The following is a 20,263-nucleotide window of genomic DNA, read 5'->3' on the forward strand; positions in this document are numbered from 1 at the left end:
GTGGGAAGGGTGCCAGAGAGGGAACATGAAGCTGGGAAGTGAACTTGTGTGGAGTCTTGCTTTCAGGAGTTTTGCTCTTTCAGTAACTGGAATCTTGTTATTGAGGGAAGAAAAAAGATGAATCTCCTCTTTATTTGTTCAAATTATGTTTGGTGAACTTGCTTAACTTGCTTATAACTAAAGGCATCTCCAGTCTTCTTTCCAACAGCAAAAGTCACTAAGTAAGTAGAGGAGACAGCTGGGTGTTGGAATGTCACTTTGTATCAACCTCACAAGCAGAACTATCGAAGATGCTTGATTACCAATCTAAGTTTTAGGTATGGTTGGAGTCTGAGGGACCAAGATGAAAACTCACCTATGACTTGTGTGGCAGAACTGATGTTGGTTTGGCCGGCTGTCACAGAAGACAGAGGTGCTTTTGCCATTTAAATTGCAAGAAGATTTGTGCTCTAAATTAGAAGAGACGTAATGAGACCCTACATCCAACCCAGCATTGCAGACGATTCTGAAACTTGACTGAAGTGGAGTAAATGCTAGTATTCTTCAGGAAAGTCAACACCACACCCTCAGGGTGTGAAGTGAATGAGACCACAAACAATACCATGAATCGAGACGTGTCTCTGAGGTGGGTCCTTAAAACATTTATTTTCATAGTAATGCATTCATTTGTATAAAAGTATGATTTGTTTCTCCTTAATTACATACAGGATGTCAGACCTCAGTAAAGTTTCCAACTATGGTTGAAATTAGTGCCCAAATAAAATGTGAATAGGAAATAATTTAGTAAGCAGTGGAGAAAAGAAATAGGGAAGGTGGAGTAAGATTGGGTCAAACGTTTGGGGAGGAGAGATCTGTATGGGCCAGAGCATGTGCCTCATGCACTTCAAGGTGTCACAAAAAAAAACATTGCACGAAATGGGCAGTAATGATGAACTAGGGTCATGTTAAGACTGGTTGCCAGACAGTGTTGTCAAAAGAAACCAGTCCCCAAGCCAATATATGTGGGCAATGACTCAATTGTAGCAGCCACAACTATTTTCAAAATGTAAACTCTTCATTTAATAGCATTAGGTGGTTTGTAAGAATTGTACATTGATGGTGCTTTATGTATTTTTATAGCTTTCGGAACATATTAATACTGTAACTGAAAAAAATGGTATTAAACTTTTAGTATTTGGTGGTAGCTACTGAGAATGGCAAAATACAATTTAGAGGTAGCAAGAACCTTTTTCTGTGTTTTAAAGGATTCCATTTGATTGAGCGTCACTGATGAAAAATGTTTTCTGCGCCTGACAAATTTTTTACATGGTCAGGAATAGCAGCCGCTCTTCATCTTAGCAAATTACTTTGTTTTTTTATAAAATCATTGGTTCATTATTTATTTCGAAGTGAATAGGCCCCTGATTTACTCTTCCATTACCTTAAAGCCAGGTCATCAAATCAGTGGCCCTTTCACTATAACTGTAGAGCAGTGGATGTGATGTCAAACTAACTTTTATTACAAGTGTCATTACAGGAACTATAGCCTTAATCGGGGTATAAAAAAATGTTATGTCAGAATATTAACACACAGTAGCCTTAAACCTTCAATGGATGTTTAAAAACAAAAAGTGGCCCATTCACTTTCTAAAACTAACAGATAAAAGCGCACGCTTTCATACGATTGGGTTTGTGATGCGTGAGCTTTTATGATCGGTGAATTTCCAGGGCTTGTTATGCAGTCTATAGAGTTAGCAGTTGTTTGTGGTTAATAAGAGGTAGCCAAGGGTCGTCCCAGCAGTCCCTTTTCTACCAGGGAAAACCAAACTGTAAAAAAAAAAAGAAAGGATATACGGTTCTAGTAGCCACTTTACTGTTTGTAGTTTCACATCTTGCCTTCCCACAAGCCACTCTACAGAAAGTAAAGTATTGAAGCGTGAAAGGTGATAAGCGTGCTATCGCAGGATGTGATCAGGGGGATCAAGGAAAGCCTGAGATCACTCCCACTCCCCCTGAGATTTTGGTGACTGGGTGTCATTTTACTACCCTTGGTTGCCACCAAATGACTGTGTTCCTCTTAAAGGCAAGCTGTGAATCCTGTCTGAATGTGTCCATCCAATAAGAATCGGATTAGCACAATAGCAAACAGAAGTATGTGAGTGCCATCCAAGCTCAAAGGCTTCGTACCTCAAGCTTGATACAAACATGTATACAATGAGAAGATTCATTTTCCTGTTACATTACAGAGACACAATCAACACTTCCAAGTTTGAAGGGCTGTTGGCCAATGATGACAGTGTTATAGAAACTTGAAGTGAGGTATTCATTTGAGGTTTCTCACGCTTGTTTTATTATGATCATGCAAAGTTTTGCTATCTTTAGCTTGGCTAAATAACTTTCTCCCCTCCAGGTGGGCAATTTACTGTGGAGGGTGGCCAGGCAGCTTTGGATCTGGCTTCTATGTGTTTACCTACAAGGCACCCTAGCTTGTTCCTTCAGCACATCTAAGCAAGTGCTCAAACTGCCTAGCCAGATGGTGCTAAAGATAGGGTCATGTCGCTTGCTTAACCTCTTTAGAGGGTGCACAGAATGACCCAGACACAATCTTAATGGTTTGATCCTTTGTAGGCTTTTATTAGGTAAACAAATGGTGCTGTGCCCGAGTGTGGCAGATGATGACCATGCTATGCTTCACTGTTTACTCTCTCTCTCAACTTTAGTGATATTACAGAATACACGTGGGTTGGTCTGTTTTCTCATGGTCTGCTAACCTATCATTTCTCTCTGCTTTACTCGTAGCTGTATACAGTGGCCGCCTTGTTGGCACCTGGTCTCATAGCTCGCTTGACTACCTGACATGATCAAGTGCCATTGCTCTATTTATCCCCTCCTGTCTGTGCATCCATCATTGGCATTCAGTTAACGTGGTAAGTGAAAAGGTCACCTTTGTGTTGTCTTTCCTCGCTCCATACCCATGTCCTCCTCCATTTCTTGTTAAGTAACCTAAATTGTATTCTTTTGGCAGAACAACAGAGATGCCCTCTCATATGCTCCTTGATGTCTTCTATGCTTAAGAGTTCTGCTTATAATGCTCCGGAGTGGACCAACGACATCCATGTAAATGTCTGAATTCTTGGGTATTTTTTCTCTCCCGCGTGTGCAACTCTGCATATGTAGTGTGGTTGACAAAATATTGCCCATTTATGTTGTTGCTCCCTTGCAGCCTTCATTATCAACCATATAATATGGCTCTCTGTATAATGCCCATTTCTAAATGCTTCTCCCAGCAGCTGGGACAACTCCTCATAGCATCTACCTTGGCTGATTATGATGCTTATTGTCATTGTTTCAACCTCTGCTACACCTGGGTGCACTCGTCACACCATTTAGAAGGGTTGCTTATGGTATACAACCTTTACAACGCAACTTTTACCACGACCTACCATTACCACACATTTTTTACAACGCAGGATCCATGACAACGCATACCATTACCACGCATGTATTTACAACGCAGGTACTTTTACAACGCATACCATTACAACGTAAGTATTGGTAAGTATATTATTTTATTAAAAAAATTATTTGGTTTTTTTTGTAAAGGGGTATTTTTTGGGTTCAGGGTCAGTTTTGGGTTTTTGGGTAAAGGGGTATTTTTAGGGTTTAGGGTCAGTTTTCAGTTTTTGGGTAAAGGGGTATTTTTAGGGTTTAGGGTCAGTTTTCAGTTTTTGGGTAAAGGGGTATTTTTAGGGTTTAGGGTCAGTTTTCAGTTTTTGGGTAAAGGGGTATTTTTAGGGTTCAGGGTCAGTTTTCAGTTTTTGGGTAAAGGGGTATTTTTAGGGTTCAGGGTCAGTTTTCAGTTTTTGGGTAAAGGGGTATTTTTAGGGTTCAGGGTCAGTTTTCAGTTTTTGGGTAAAGGGGTATTTTTAGGGTTTAGGGTCAGTTTTCAGTTTTTGGGTAAAGGGGTATTTTTAGGGTTCAGGGTCAGTTTTCAGTTTTTGGGTAAAGGGTTATTTTTAGGGTTCAGGGTCAGTTTTTGGGTAAATGGGTATTTTTAGGGTTCAGGGTCAGTTTTGGGTTTTTGGGTAAAGGGGTATTTTTAGGGTTCAGGGTCAGTTTTGGGTTTTTGGGTAAAAGGGTATTTTTAGGGTTCAGGGTCAGTCTTGGGTTTTTGGGTAAAGGGGTATTTTTAGGGTTCAGGGTCAGTTTTGAGTTTTTGGGTAAAAGGGGTATTTTTTGGGTTCAAGGTCAGTTTTGGGTTTAAATTTAAATTACATTAAAATAAATTAATTAAATTAATTAAAATAAATTATTTTAAATTAAATTAATTAAATTAAATTAAATTAAATTAATTAAATTAAAATAAATTACATTACATTAATTTTAAATAAATTAAATATTAAAAAATATTATATACTTACCAATACTTACGTTGTAATTGTATGCGTTGTAAAGGTATATGCGTTGTAAATACATGCGTGGTAATGGTATGCGTTGTCATGGATCATGCGTTGTAAAAAATGCGTGGTAATGGTAGGCGTGGTAAAAGTATGCGTTGTAACGTCATACATCCGTTGCTTATCATATGGCCTGTCCTATGGGTTGCTCCTTTGCCATTCCAATGGGAAATCCTCAGAGCATATACTATGATTGGTAGCACAATGGCTGCTTAATTGCCGCTGCTGAGTAGAACCAGCTGAGCACATATGGCTGATTGTATAATCTCCCTTTCCTATAGGCTGATCCCTTACCACAGCGGACTGTACAAAGCCCATACCTGTTGGTAACCCCCTGACACCCCTAGGTAGATTTCTCTGGCATGTATGGCAGGCCAAATAGTGTCTGTCTCTCCGTGGGGGACCCACCAGATCATTTACTGTAGCTGGTTGTATAATGTCTGCATATATATAAGTGGGCCCTTGCCACTCCTGGGTGGATTAACACCTTCAATGCTAAGGCAATTCCCGCTGGGTGCTGAGGAGGCTGGATTCCCATTGTTCATGACCAGGTCAGCTCGTCATAAGCACAGCTCCAGTAAACTGCATGACGAGCTGGCCTTGTCATTAGCATGGAAGTGGTTAATAAGAGCCTATTCAACCCCATGTTGAAAAATGTCCAAGGGTTGCTTCAGTGACACTCATGTGGACTGTTGAGCCAATACTACATTTGATACATGATTTAACATCCCTACCGTACCCCCGTCACTTCTGGATACTTCCAATGCCCAAAATGAATGTGAACGTCTGTCATAACCCCATGCATAGGAATAGCTACACGGTGGTAGCGATACTTTGAACAGACTGCCATAAATGGGTGACTAAAAAGCTTATCACACAGGCAACACTTGCAGAATTTCTAACCATACATACACTATCTAATGCTTACACCCTATCTGTTTTTTGGCTTCTAATCAAAGCATAGGCACAGCAACCAAACGCAGTAAGAGCACAACTGTGGACCTCAAGCATGACATTTAAACATTACCCCATAGCTCTTGTTATATATGCAGGCTTCATTCCATAGGAATATTGTGATACCTGAGGGGTAAGGCATCTTAACCAGTATTGGGGTATATATGTTCAAAAACCTATCACACCAACATAAACTAATCAACATTAAAGTTTGATATGATATATCATTTCACAACAAAATAAACATAGAGGTCCGGTGGAAATTGTTTTTCATTTAATCTTTAAGGCTTTCCCCAAGTCCAGCCAACACGTGTTTCGTCGATTGGGCAGGAACCCACGACTTCATCAGGGCTGGGAAAAGATACAATACAGAATATTGGAGTTGCGTGATAACTTATCTCTTCTTTATCAAGCATACATCTAGTCCTAATATTTACATAACGGCAAGTGAGAGATAACATTTTACATGTGTATCCCTGAACATTAGATTTATACATTCAAAAGCGAATAACCAAGGAGGCGGGAGATTAGTAGTATACTCCCATAGGAAAAAAAGGGTGAAATCTCTCAGTTGAAGAGAAGATAGAATGCCCCACAGTTCATGATGTAGGTCAATTTATGGTAGCTTAACGCAAAATTATGGTGATCTTGTGCTCACCCCATAGACATTATCCCGTAATATGCATCATTCAGTGATTATCCGTGCCAAGTATATAAAAAAATATATATATAAAAAAATAATAAAATAAAAAATAAAATAAAAAAATCGAGATTGGTATTTGTGAAAAAGTGATAGACCATTAATTATTATAGTGCTGAGTACGTATACTCAGGCTTACCTGATATTCAATGCTTATTAACTTTTATGCCTGTAATAACCAAGTTATGATATGTATTATATTTTCGAGAGGACTGATCAGTTAGCATATCAATTATTGAAGAACACACTAACATTATTAGATGCCATGTACCATGTAGCCACGTACCTTCTGGCTGGTTGTAATTCCGACCCGGCCTATTATGGCATGGGTGAAGAAATCATTATCTGGTCTCGGTCTCAATGTCACTGGCGTTTCTAGAAATTTACATAGGAGGATATATTTTGTAATAAACTATCATTATGGTGAGCACGTCTTAAATTCCAGTATTTTCAACTATTGTGGTAACGAGCTTACCTCCAATTGGGTAAATATTTGGGTCCCCGTAGCGATATGAAGTAATTATCCCAATCCAGCAATCCGGAATAGTAATGGGATCGTTCCTCCAGTGATATTATTGAAGGAAAATTTCCCCGCTACCGAGTACAACAAAAAAGAACTATATTAGTTCAGTGGATAATAACATCTCAACGTGTTTGAAAATTATCTAAAGTGCCAGAGGACTTAATGTCTAGGCATCTTACCTCCAATATTTTCGGAGTTCCACGGCAGCGTATTATGCACCAAGTAAGGCGCGTACTTCCGTATTTTGAAAGTCAGCGTCCATTGAACCGGAAGTAATACTTATACTTCCGGCTCCTCGCCCATATTCGTTGGTCACTATGTAAAACGTTCAGCGATATGTCAGCCATGTTATACAGGTGTCCCTCGTATGAGCGAATCATTGTGTTCCTAGATAATATGTGCTCTAGTTGTAAATTCAAACCGAGTGCAAACCAAAGCGGATACGTGCCGATCCTGAAAATAACCGGATTAAATATAGTGCGTGTGAGAAGAATAATCAGGTGCTCGTCACCATGTGATATAAAAATTAAAACTGTGAGGCCAAGGACATGTAGACAATATCAAAACTGTACATTGTTGATCTAAATCGAAAACAATTCTTAAATTTACAAGATTGTCTACATATCCAATAGAGAAATTATGTATTTTGAGCACTCCTAGTACATATTGGAATAGTGCCTAAGAGTTCATTACATAGTAATTGAGGGTACAAAAACATGTATAGCAGTTGTTTAGAAATATATGGTACAGTTACATAAGTACATTACTCATACTGTCGCGATTCACTGAACTATGTATTCCGATTATATGTATCAGTTACCCAAATAGTAGTGCAGTTCCTGGTCTGAGTTCATCCCGTGCTCTACTGCACGCATAATGAGTATCCATGATGCCTCCCTACGTCTTAAGGCCAATTCTCTATTCCCCCCTCTTGGATCATTTTTTACCTGGTCTATAGCGCAGAAGCTGATAGTTTTATTCTTGCCTTGAGAGGGACATTGATTGATGTGTGTGGCAGTATTATATCTCGTATCATGATGTTTGATGGCTCTTACATGTTCAAAGATTCTATCCTTGAGAGCCCTTTTTGTACTGCCTATATAGAAGCTGCCACATTTGCAATTGATCATGTAAACTACAAAGCAACTATTGCAGTTGAGTAGTTGTTTGATCGTGAATTCTCTTCCCATATAATTATGGAATATTTTGGTTTTGTTCAGGGCCATGGGACAAAGTTTGCAGGTTCCGCATTTGTGGAAACCAATACTTTTTTGTGTTAGCCAGTCTGGAGCTGTTTTAGTTTTTGTAGGGTAGGTTGGACTTATCCAGGATTTTATAGTCCTCCCCTTTCTATATGTGATTAGGGGATTCGTTGTGATATATTGGTTTAAGGATTTATCATTCTTTAGAATCCACCAATGTTTTCTCATACTGTTCCTCAATATGATTGCTGCATCATCATAGTTGGTAATGAGTCTGATTTTAGTTGTTGAGTTAACCTCTCTCTGCTTATCGCGTAGCGTTGACTCTCTAGAGGTTTTATCAATCCTCTGTTCCGCCTTTGTGATCATGTCCATGTTGTACCCTCTCGCTCGAAATCTATTTTTCATGTTGTTCTTACATCTAGAAAAGTCATCATCTTTACTGCAATTTCTCCTTGCTCGAGTAAATTCTCCAAAGGGGATGGATTGGATCTGGTGCCTGGGATGTGAGCTCCCGGCATGTAGAAGGGCATTACACGATGTTGGTTTCCTGTAAAGTCTACTTTGTATTTTGTTATCTTCAATGAATAGAGATAAATCTAAGAATTCTAGTTGGGTAGTGCTTATGGAGTGAGTTAAGTGTATACCCATCAAATTTGAATTTAAGAATTCACAGAAATGTAAAAGGCTATCCATATCTCCAGACCAGATTAAAAGACAGTCGTCTATATAGCGACCCCAGTAAATGATGTGTTCATTCCACTTCGCGCCATGCGGCCCCCAGATCCACTCCTCCTTAAACCTGCCCATAAACAGGTTCGCATAGGAAGGAGAGAATCTGGAGCCCATGGCTACTCCCTGTTTTTGACGATACCATGTAGTTTCAAAAAGAAAAACATTGTTTAGTAGTATTAGGTTCATCATGTCCATAAGCATCTCAGTGTGTGCCCACTGAGACGCTGGCCTTTTTTCAAGAAATTTCCTGGCTGCCAGGAGACCCAGGTCTGTTCTGATGTTAGTGTATAGTGAAGTAACATCTAAGCTTGCCATGATCATGCCATCTTCCCAAGTTACATCCGACAGAATACTTAGTATGTGCTTCGTATCTCTGATATATGCTGGTAAGTTGCATACAAGTGGCTGTAAAAAGTTGTCTACATATTGCGACAATCTCTCAGTGGGACCCCCAATTCTGGAAATGATCGGTCTCCCTGGTGGATATAGGGCGTTTTTATGTATTTTGGGTAAAGAATATATGCAGGGGAACCTTGGTTTATCCACTTTTAGGTATGTCAGTTCTTCCCTGCTAATGAGACCCTCCTGCCACCATTTTTCTAGATGGGTATTGATGTCGACTTTTAATTGTCCCATTGGATTTGATGATAGTTTCTCATAATAGGTTGTATCTCTCAGTTGTGTGAGTATCTCGGTATTATAGTTAGTCGTGCTCATTACCACGATGTTGCCACCTTTGTCCGCCTCCTTGATGGTAACATCGGGTAGTTTGCACAGTTCCACTAATGCTTGGCGTTCATGTTTATTTAGGTTGTCTGAAAACTTTCTATGTCTTCTATTGTGTTTTAAGTGGTTATATAAATCTTCAGTGACTAACTTGTGAAACATGTCAACACTATTACCACTAGGTAAAGTCGGAGTCCATTGTGATTTATTATGTAGGCCACTCGAAATGGTGTTATCCGGTTCTATCTCATGGTCAAATAACAATTCATCTATTGACATATGGTCTCTGTCATCATCCACTATGGATAACAATATTTCATAGTCTCTTATATCTTGAATGGTAGGTATCACACGAGTCACATTAGGGGGTTCTGTTTCTATGCTTTTATTCACAGTTTCAATACAATCAAAATGTTTCTTCAATTTTAATTTTCTTGTGAATTTGAATAGGTCAATTATAGATTTGTGAATATCCCCCTGTTCCTTTGGGCAGAAACCCATACCACGTTCAAGTACAGAAATCATATCGGGTGATAGTATTTTGTCACTGAGATTCACCACTTGTACACCATTACATTCATTCCCCATATCTATTATTTCCTCCAAGATCTCAATCTCATCCCCTGTCTTCCTGCATTTGGATCCTCCCCTTTTTCCCCTCCTTGTCCTTGTGTTGTATTTGCCTTTTGTCTTGATTGGTCTCTGTCTCCCCGTTTTTTCCTTTTCACCTCCCTTAAAAAAGCACTACATTGTGCAGTGTCATCAGATGAGATACCTTCATTTTCACTTGGAAGGGTCTCCAAGGATGTCGAACCTGAACTGGCTGGGGTCTGATTCTGGGCTTGTCATTGTTCCCTTAGTGCCCTTGTCTACTAGATGATCATATTTTCGGGCGTAGGTAAAAACCCTACCTTGATTGTAATCAATCTCATCTCGCTTGATCTTGCGAGCTTTGCGTTGTTTAATATCTTTTTGATGTTTCTCTAGTACCCCTTTCAGAATTTCATAGTTTTTTTCAGTGGCTTCGGGGAGGTTCAGTTCCTTAATTTCCAGTTCCAATAGCGCAATTTCCCCTTGTAATTTCTTAACCTTACGAGACGTATTGGGGTATCTTTCATAGATTCACATGCCTGAATCATTCCCCGTCGCCGAAGTGGGAATCCCACGGTAAAATACAAAAGCAGTGCCCTAAGCAAATAACAGTAGTAGGCTAAAAGAAAGCCCAAGGGCCTAAATCTTAGTAGCCTATATACATCATTATATGAAAAGAACCAAAAATTAGTTCCAACCAATCCGCTACCAGCACCCTCTAGAACCTTCACAGCAGAGGCAGTTCTCCTCAGATTTTCACTGCACGTCATGTGGGAGGGAGTCTCCCTGAGTGTCTACTCAGTTCTTCACTTCATTTCTTCAGGATGTCTGATAAAAAGGCAATTTTTAGACCCTGCAGGACTTGTGAGAAGAAGAGGGTCCATGTGGATGACCAGCACAAGGACTACATTTACTGCCTTCATCCGAAGCATGTTGCTAAGGATTGTAGGATGTGCTGTACTTTCCCTACTATAACTCTAAGGGATAGGGAGGCAAGACTACTCTTATGGCTCAAATCTTTTTGGCTAAGGGGATGATAAGACCTCAATTTCAAGTAAGAGGGCTAGATCCCATGACTGCTCTTCCAGTGAGGGAAGAAAACATCATAAGGCTTCCCATGATGTTTCTGACCATTCACAGAAGTCACCTAAGCTTTCCACTGGGTCAACGCTGTCTTCGCCCTCTGAGGAATCCAAGAGACCTTCAACTTCTAAAACCGTGAGTAAACTTCAGGTTAAAACTCTCACACTAGTTCCATCGTAGACGGTTTACGTGACTTCTGCTGCCCCCTTGTCGATGGCTACTGTCTCGACAATGGCCATTTCTTCACCAATTTTATCTACTAAGATCTCTGTCATGTCTAAGAAACCTGTTCTTAAAGACTCGTCGACGAAGAGTTCATCATCCAAAACACCGTCGACGACCGTGTCGACGTCGAGCTCATCCACAAAGGTACCATCGGCGACGAAGGTACTTTTATCTTTAAAGTCTATCTCATCGACGTCTACTGCATTGACTGTCCTCAACGACTGTCCCGTCGATAATTACTTCAGTGATGTCCCCGTCGACGACAGTCCCATTGACGAAAAGCTAGTCGACGACAGTCCCGTTGACGAAGAGCCCGTCGACGACAGTCACGTCGACTAAGAGCACGTCGACGACAGTCCCGTCGAGGAAGAGCCATCGACAGTCCAGTCGATGAAGAGCCCGCCGACGAGCCCGCCGACGACCGTCCCGCCGACGACCGTCCCGCCAACGACCGTCCTGCCAACGACCGTCCTGCCAACGACCGTCCTGCCAACGACCGTCCTGCCAACGACCGTCCTGCCAACGACCGTCCTGCCAACGACCGTCCTGCCAACGACCGTCCCGTCGACGACAGTCCCGTCGACGACAGTCCCGTCGACGACAGTCCCGTCGACGACAGTCCCGTCGACGACAGTCCCGTCGACGACAGTCCCGTCGACGACAGTCCCGTCGACGACAGTCCCGTCGACGACAGTCCCATCGACGACAGTCCCATCGACAAAGAGCCCATCGACGACAGTCCCGTCGACAGAGCCCGTCGACGACAGTCCCATCGACGACAGTCCCATCGACAAAGAGCCCATCGACGACAGTCCCGTCGACAAAGAGCCCATCGACGACAGTCCCGTCGACAAAGAGCCCATCGACGACAGTCCCGTCGACAAAGAGCCCATCGACGACAGTCCCGTCGACAAAGAGCCCATCGACGACAGTCCCATCGACGACAGTCCCATCGACGACAGTCCCATCGACGACAGTCCCATCGACGACAGTCCCATCGACGACAGTCCCATCGACGACAGTCCCGTCGACGACAGTCCCGTCGACGACAGTCCCATCGACGACAGTCCCGTCGACGACAGTCCCGTCGACGACAGTCCCGTCGACGACAGTCCCGTCGACGACAGTCCCGTCGACGACAGTCCCATCGACGACAGTCCCGTCAACAAAGAGCCCATCAACGATGATTCAGTTGACGAGGAGCCCATTGACGATGATTCCATCCAAGAGGAGCCCCCCCTGCGAAGAGCCCGTCGATGAGGAGTCCGTTGACAAAGACTTCGCCTACGACAATTTTACCAGTCTCTCAGCCATCACACACTACGCTCATTTCATATACTTATTTTCAGTTGAAAACTTAGAGGCAGGATTACAGTAAACTATCTCCTCTCTTGCCATCTCACATCTTGGAAACTTACGTCGAAGATGAGGATTATGACGACGAAGATGACGAGGGACCATTTGGCATAGCTCACCACCCTTCTGAGCCTAACATCCAGTGCCAAGAAGATGATGATGAGGAATACCAGGAACACTATTATCAGGAAAATCTTACTACACCATATCATAGACTTCCCAGAAGGGAGTCGTGTCACAGAGAGATGCGTCATCTTCCTCCTACGCTCATTCAGGCTCTCCAAGCCATGCTGGCGGATTACCGTCAAGGGTTTCCCCCACAACAGGCTGTACCAGAAAATCCACCTCCGCCAGTGGAGGTGCCGGATTCGTTATGTCAGACCGAGGTTCCTGCTTCGCAGCCTCACCCTTTTGGTCCATCTGAACAAGTACACCATGACACATCATCGGAGGAAGAGGTTGAAGAGGGTGGGTTACCTTACAAGGTGCCTATCACAGATCCTTGGGACGATTAGGTCATACCAATGCCTTCTCCACCCATTCCTCAGCCTTAGGATTCTCCCCTTGAGGACATCCGGGGTTTTCATAACTTGATACAAGCGGCATCTAGATTTCAATTGCCAGTTACTGTAGAGCACACGGATTGCTTTTTACATGATTTCAAAGAAGGGTATAGAAAAATCACACAAGCGTTCCTATCATTGATTATATCTGGAACGAAGGAATTAAGATTATGAAAACGCCTGCTTCCATTCTGGCTGTACTCCCTCGCATTGAGAAAAAGGACTTTGCTCCTCCTGATACTCCATCTTGCTGGATTGGTCATCCCCGACCAGATTCAGTGATATTGCAAGCCGCCCAACAAAGATCCAAAAACCCGGCTACGCCCTTAACAACACCGCCTGATCAGGAAGGACGGAGGCTAGACCTTATAGGCAAAAAGTTTCCACTATAGCAGCAGCCTATATTAAAGCTGCGAATTCTCTGTCAATACTCGCCGTTATGACCGTCAGATGTGGTCAGATTTGGCGGAATTTATTGACCTCATCCCTGATGACTGTAAACCAGATGCAAGGAAGATCCTTTTGGAGGAGAACGAGCCGCATCTGAGATCAGATTGCGCTCTGGACATTGCAAACACCAACTTTCGTCAACTTGCCAGTGCTGCAGTACTTAGACGCCAGGGATGGCTTAAAGCCACAGCTTTTAGGCCAGAAGTACAGACAAATATCTTAGACCTGGCCTATGATGGAGAATCCTTATTTGGTGAGCACATTGATGCGGCCCTCCTTGCTATAAAACGGATACTGATACTGCTAAATCGCTGGGCGCTCTACAATACAGGTGTGGATCATTCAGAGGTGCAAGAGGACGTGGTTTTGCTTCAAGAGGAGGATATCAAAATCCACAAAATAGGCAGTATCAGACACAGTATAGACAGCCTTACCGCCAATCCTCTTCGGCTAGTTTCTCCCGTCAGGGTGGTCGAAGGCGATCGAACAATCAAGGTCGCGATACCAACAAGAAGCAATGATTTATGCAGGACGCCAGTAATCGTTCCCTCCCTCCCCGTGGACGTAAATTTTTCAGCTTTTGCCCACAGGTGGCAACAGATTACTTCGGACCGATGGGTTCTCGACTTAGTACACAACGGTCACACTCTGGAATTCATCAAACAGCCACCTACTACCCAGCCCAGGGGTCCCCCTCCCCTCGTCTTCACTTACTGATCAAAGAAGCCTTAAAAATGCTCTGCAAAAATGCAATAGAAAAGGTTCCATCGTCTCAAAGAGGAACTGGGTTCTATTCTTGTTTCTTCCTCATCAAGAAGTCAGGGGAGTGGCGCCCGATCCTGGATCTCTGCAGCCTCAACAAATTACTCAAAAAGCAATGTTTCCGGATGGTCACACTTTCCGAAGTTTGAAGCTGTCTAAACAAAGGGGATTTTATGGCTTCTCCGGATCTGGAAGATGCGGACTTTTACATCCCAAGCATCGCAAATATCTTCGATTCACAGTGGCTGGCGTCCACTATCAGTTCAAGGTGCTCCCATTCGGGCTGAAATTGGCACCAAGAATCTTCATGAAATGTCTGGCACCAGTAGCAGCAACATTGAGATCTCAAGGAATACAAGTGTTCCCTTATCCCGACAATTGGCTGCTCAAAGGTCCTTCGGACCAGGCAGCCGAAGATGCTATCACAACATGTCTACATCTCCCTACATCGAACGATATAAAACAACTTCACTGGCTCCCAGTCCGACGACGTGTTGATTTTAAAAATCTATCCCAGTCCAACGACGTGTTGATTTTAAAAACCGCTGCCTGGTGCATAAAGCTTTGTTTGGTGGTGGGGCCGAGGATGTGCAATCCCTGTTTTCCCATTACGTACCATCACAATCTTTAAGGTCGGCCACCCTTGGCCTGGTACAATTCCCTAAGATAAAGAGAGTAAAGTGTGACGAAATATGCTTCTCTTTCTTGGCATCCAAACTTTGGAACTCATTGCCTACACACCTGAGACTTTTACCAAATAGATCTGTCTTCAGGAAGGAAATTAAAACATGGCTCTTTTCCCAACCTTGAACATGCCGGCCATTATGTTTAATCACATTACTCGGTGCCAAGACGCCTCGGCAGTAGTGCGCTCTATAAATACCTTCAGTCAGTCTTTTCGACTCTAGGCCTCACTCTCAACTAGAACAAGTCACAGCTGCATCCTCTCCAAATATTCCTTTTCTGGGGCAATGCTGGACACGATACAGTGCAAAGCATTCTTGTCAAAGGACCGCCAGTTACGTCTTCAAAAATTGGCAATTTCAATCTCAAAAAGGTCAGTTCTGTCCGGATGTTTGCTTCTCTTCTGGGCATGCGTTCATCTGCAATAAACCTCATACCCTTGGCACGGCTCAGAATGAGACCTCTTCAGGAGGAATTACACCTCCAATGGCAACAGGCCGTAGGATCATTCAACGACTCCATCAGGGTCACGTCACGCATGATCGATTTTCTGCTTTGGTGGTCTCAGACAGCGAACATGGCTCCAGGCCTCACTTTCCTACCAACTACTCCAGAATTTGTTTTAACAACCGACGCTTCCATGGAGGGATTGGGAGGCCATCTGCAAGATTTACAGATTCAAGGAAAATGGTCTCAAGAATACAGTCAACAGCATATCAACAGATTGGAGCTTCGTGCCATCTTTCTTTCTCTGCAGGCATTCCTCCCGAGGATTGCAGATTCCTCATAGCTGGTCCGTACCGGCAAAACGACCAGCATGTATTATATCAAAAAACCCGGAGAAACAAAATCGCCGTCTCTTTCGCAGGAGGCTTAGGAATTGTGGGAATGGGTCACATTCCACAAGATAACCGTAAGGGCAGAACACGTCAAGGGGCTCCACAATTCTCTGGCAGACACGCTGAGCAGGTCTCTATTGGGCTGTCACAAACGGGAACTGGAGCAGAAGCAGGTGAACAGAATCTTTCAAATTTGGGGAAAACCAGCACTGGATATAATTGCAAAGAAGGAAAACAGGAAATGCCAATATTATGCCAGCAGGTTACGTCAACAGGGATCAAGGGGGAATGCCCTGTCCATGAGATGGTCGGGGATTTGTGCATACGCTTTTCCCCCAATACCTTTGATTCCGAAAGTGCTCGGCAAAATGAAGATAGAGGGCTGTCGTCCCATTCTGATTGCACCCCGTTGGCCAAGGCAATATTGGTTCCAGGAGCTGCTTCTACTAGCTCAGGACAAACCTATCCGCCTGATTCCGACACTCACAATGTTGTCAAGAGAGAGGGGTCAAGTACTTCATCCGGATCCACATTCGCTGCGCTTGCACGCATGGCTCCTGATTTCTTAGAATTCAAAGATCTTAACATCTCTCAGGACTGTCGTGAGATTTTAGCTAAGTCTCGTGCTCAGAGTACAGTCAAGACTTATCGTTTAATGTGGAATTGATTCTGTTAATGGTGCGAGGTGAATAACATTCACCCTGTTCAAGCTCCTGTGGAACAAATTGTTCCTTACTTATTGTCCCTCGCCAAATCTGGACTTGCATTTTCATCGATTAAGGTTCATCTTGTTGCTCTCTCCAGATTCAGGAAAAGTTCCAAACTACCTTCTCTCTGTTCATCTTCACTTATCAATCAATTTATGAAGGGGCTTTTTTGAGCTTTCCCTCCAGTACGCACACCTCATCCAGAGTGGGAACTCAATAGTGTGTTGGCGCAATTAATGAGACGACCATTTGAACCTATCCACAAAGCTCATCTCAAGTTTCTCAAGTGGAAGGTTGCCATTCTGCTGGCCCTTACTTCTGCACGAAGGGTTAGTGAAATCCAAGCTTTCACTATCACAGAACCCTTTTTAAATTTCACTAAGGATTACGTAACTCTTCGAACAAATCCTAGATTCATCCCTAAAGTACTGTCTCAATTTCACTTGAATGAACCAGTAAAGTTAAAAGTTATCTTTCCGGATCCATCCATGCCAGCTGAGAGCATTACACTCTCTTGACGTTAAGTGTTGTTGTTTAAAATTCTACTTACAGAAGACGAAGGATATCAGGCGATCCAACCAATTGTTCGTGGCCTATGGTCAAGCCACACTTGGGACTGCAGTAACAAAGGCAACAATAGCCAGATGGTTGGCTTCTACTATTTATTTCTGACATGACCAGTCCAACAAACCTTTGCCGAGAAAGGTTAAATCGCATTCTACCAGGACTGTAGCTGCTACTACAGCATTGTTTGCTGGAGTGACTTTTTTTAGAATATCTGTCGTGCTGCGACATGGAAAAATGTCCACACGTTCACGAAGCACTACTGTCTGCAATCTGCACAAAAGGATAAAAAGCTGTAGGACAAGCGATTCTTCAACATTAAGTTCAGATTCAGGTATTTTCACTCTTATATGCTGCAATGTTTCATATGACATATTTTATATGTTTCTTCCGCTAAATATATGCATATTTCTTTGTGTTAGTAATCTTGCCTTATTTAAGTAATGTTACTTGATATGCATTCTATTTCTTAAAGGCTTATTTAAGTTTCTAATGTTCCGGCCTCTATGGATGCGTTTTGGAAGTTTATGAACCTTGTCTCCCACCATCCACAAACACTGTTTTTAGCTTTCTGCTTGCTATTCTGATTCAGGCATGTGAATCTATGAAAGGTACCCCAATACTGGATAAGAAAAAAGTTACTTACCTGTAACTACAGTTATCCAGTATTGGTATCTTTCATACATTCACATGCATCGACCCTCCTCCCCGGCGAGACAGTTCTTTATGATTTGGGATTCCTACTTCCCACTTGTGCTAAGAACATCTGAGGAGAACTGCCTCTGCTGGGAAGGTTCTAGAGGGTGCTGGTAGCTTATTGATTGGAACTAATTTTTGGTTCTTTTCATATAATGATGTAGATAGGCTATTAAGATTTAGGCCTGTGGGCTTTCGTTTAGCCTACTACTGTTATTTACTTAGGGCACTGCTTTTGTATTTTACCGTGGGACTCCCGCTTCGGTGACGGGGAATGATTCAAGCATGTGAATCGATGAAAGATACCAAAACTGGATAACTGTAGTTACAGGTAATTGTTTTCTTTGAGATATAAAGCACTACCTAAATGCACATAGAATACAGTGCAAGTGCCAGCTGCTGACTATGCTGCTTCCCTTAGCTGCTGGTTTGTGTGTTCATTACAAGCTTTCATTGCTCTTGACGCAATTTCAATTTTCTTACATATATAAAATAGTTGGTAGGCAATGCAATGTCTGGTAATTAACATTTTGAAATGAGCACAAAATACTGTACTTGCACGTTATTTGGTTCACTGCTTATGGTGGGTTGATGCCCGCCTTTTGTCAATGGAAGACTTTGGAATTGAACATTGCTTCTTATGATTGACACTTGAAGTCATCCTTATCTAAAGATGATGCTCACTGCAAAACAGGGTTTAGGTATTCCTTGTAATCTGCAATTCCTTCTGTTGATTGAGGACTGACTAATCAGAACTGCTCTGCTAATTTGTTTACAGTGTTAGAAGCGGACAGAGCTTCTGATTCTCCCTCTAAAGAGCTACGAATAACTCCTACAGATAAGAGTGTGATGGCATGAATGTGGGGCAGGTTCATACGTCACCATGGCATTGCTGAACTCTCTCACCAACATTCTATTCCTAAACACATCTTGACTGCCCAAGTTGATGATTACAGTCTAAAGAAGGAGCTTCATGTAATACCCAATTGATCTGCCATATCCTTTGAGGATGAGCATGAGGTGCACCGGTAACCCTGCATATGGACAAATTCAGGTTGGTACTTCAATAAAGATATTTAACTTTTGGGAGAAACCGTATTGTCTTTAGATATCTTTTGGGTGCTAGTTTTTACTCCAAAATTTTGAAATTCATAACTAGGTTTGTAACGAATACATTTTTGTCAATTTAGTGTCAAATAATATATTAAAATTTACTATTTTTTCTAAATAGGTGTGGTATTTTTCATGCTTTGTCATTTTACTTTATTATTGTTTGTGTGATGCATAAATGCTTTACACCTTGCCTCTAAATGCAGCCTGACTGCTTTTTGTGCCAAGCTACCCAGGGTTAAGCCAATGTTAATTTAGTGATTTCTGTGGTTCACCCTGTCAGGGATTGTGGCTGTTGTTTGACCAGGGCTCACACCCCAGTCAACCAATAACCCAATTGCTCACAGGTTGTATATAAAGAGAAATTTGCCTAGTGGCCTGGAAGTGGTAAATTATTGTGTGCACTTCCCTTTTCTGTGGGAAGGACCGGTTTATGGAAAGACTTAAATTCTTCACTGCAGAAATACTTGCTTATCTTATGTTTTTGCTCTTGTTGGTGATCAGGTTTTTTTCAAGACTGACTGCAGGTAAAAGACAGAAGATAGTTGTCTAAGCATAACCATAAATTACATTATACTACGGTTTATTGGGGGCATTTACAGTACTTTTTTTTAACACATTTCTAAAAGAATCACACTTTTTTTTATATATGCGGTCTATATAATGCTGATGCTTCCCCCCACTTTCATAGATTGACACATGGATGCGGTCAGTACAGATGGACCAATCGTCAAAATTGGGGCTTCTGCTGGAGAACAAGAGCCTCTGAATTACAGCTGGAAAAAACTGTCCATCATAGAACAGTTATAAGGCAGATGCAGAGAACTCTAATGAAGATGACTTAATACACGTGATACAGCTACTTCATGCTCTGACAACTCAAGACCAGACTTAGCTGCACAAACGTTTTGGTCCTGGTTCTTTGAATGGAGGAGCTTCCGTTTGACCTTCAACCAAAAAAAAACCTCCTTAAACTGGCCCCTGAAATTAGAGGCACAGCCGTGTAGTGAAGACCTTGCCCCAAACCCCTCTGGATGTATTGGACTTGGTAAGCCTCAGTGAGTTGAATGATCACATTTAACAGATGTAATGTTCACTGTGTTATGAGTATAGAGCTCAGAAAGGCTGGCACAGCTGTCTGTAGTCATGACGGGGTAAGTTGAGTAGCATAAGAGTGGCAACAATAAGGAATTAGTATATTATGGTTAAGGGTTAACGTGGTGAAGCACAGCTTTTTTCAGTTGGATAAATTTGGGTAGCGATCTTTGGAGGTATAACCTTTACAGTTAGAAAAGACTAGCATTTTCAAGGGGAATGGCCCAGCAGTTGAAGACGGGTTTGGAAGGGAGATGGTTGA

The 20,263-nt window shown here is 42.3% G+C and overlaps 1 long non-coding RNA gene across 1 annotated transcript; it reads left to right on the forward strand.

Moving 5' to 3' along the window:
* The first annotated feature begins 242 nt into the window (after positions 1-242).
* LOC144799403 (uncharacterized) lies at positions 243-18,828 on the forward strand. Its single transcript, XR_013603807.1, has 3 exons — positions 243-625; positions 2,779-2,906; positions 18,575-18,828. It is a non-coding gene; the product is annotated as an uncharacterized LOC144799403 (long non-coding RNA).
* Positions 18,829-20,263: the final 1,435 nt, after the last annotated feature.

Source organism: Lissotriton helveticus, chromosome 12 (genome assembly GCF_964261635.1).
Source record: "Lissotriton helveticus chromosome 12, aLisHel1.1, whole genome shotgun sequence".
NCBI lineage: Eukaryota > Metazoa > Chordata > Amphibia > Caudata > Salamandridae > Lissotriton > Lissotriton helveticus.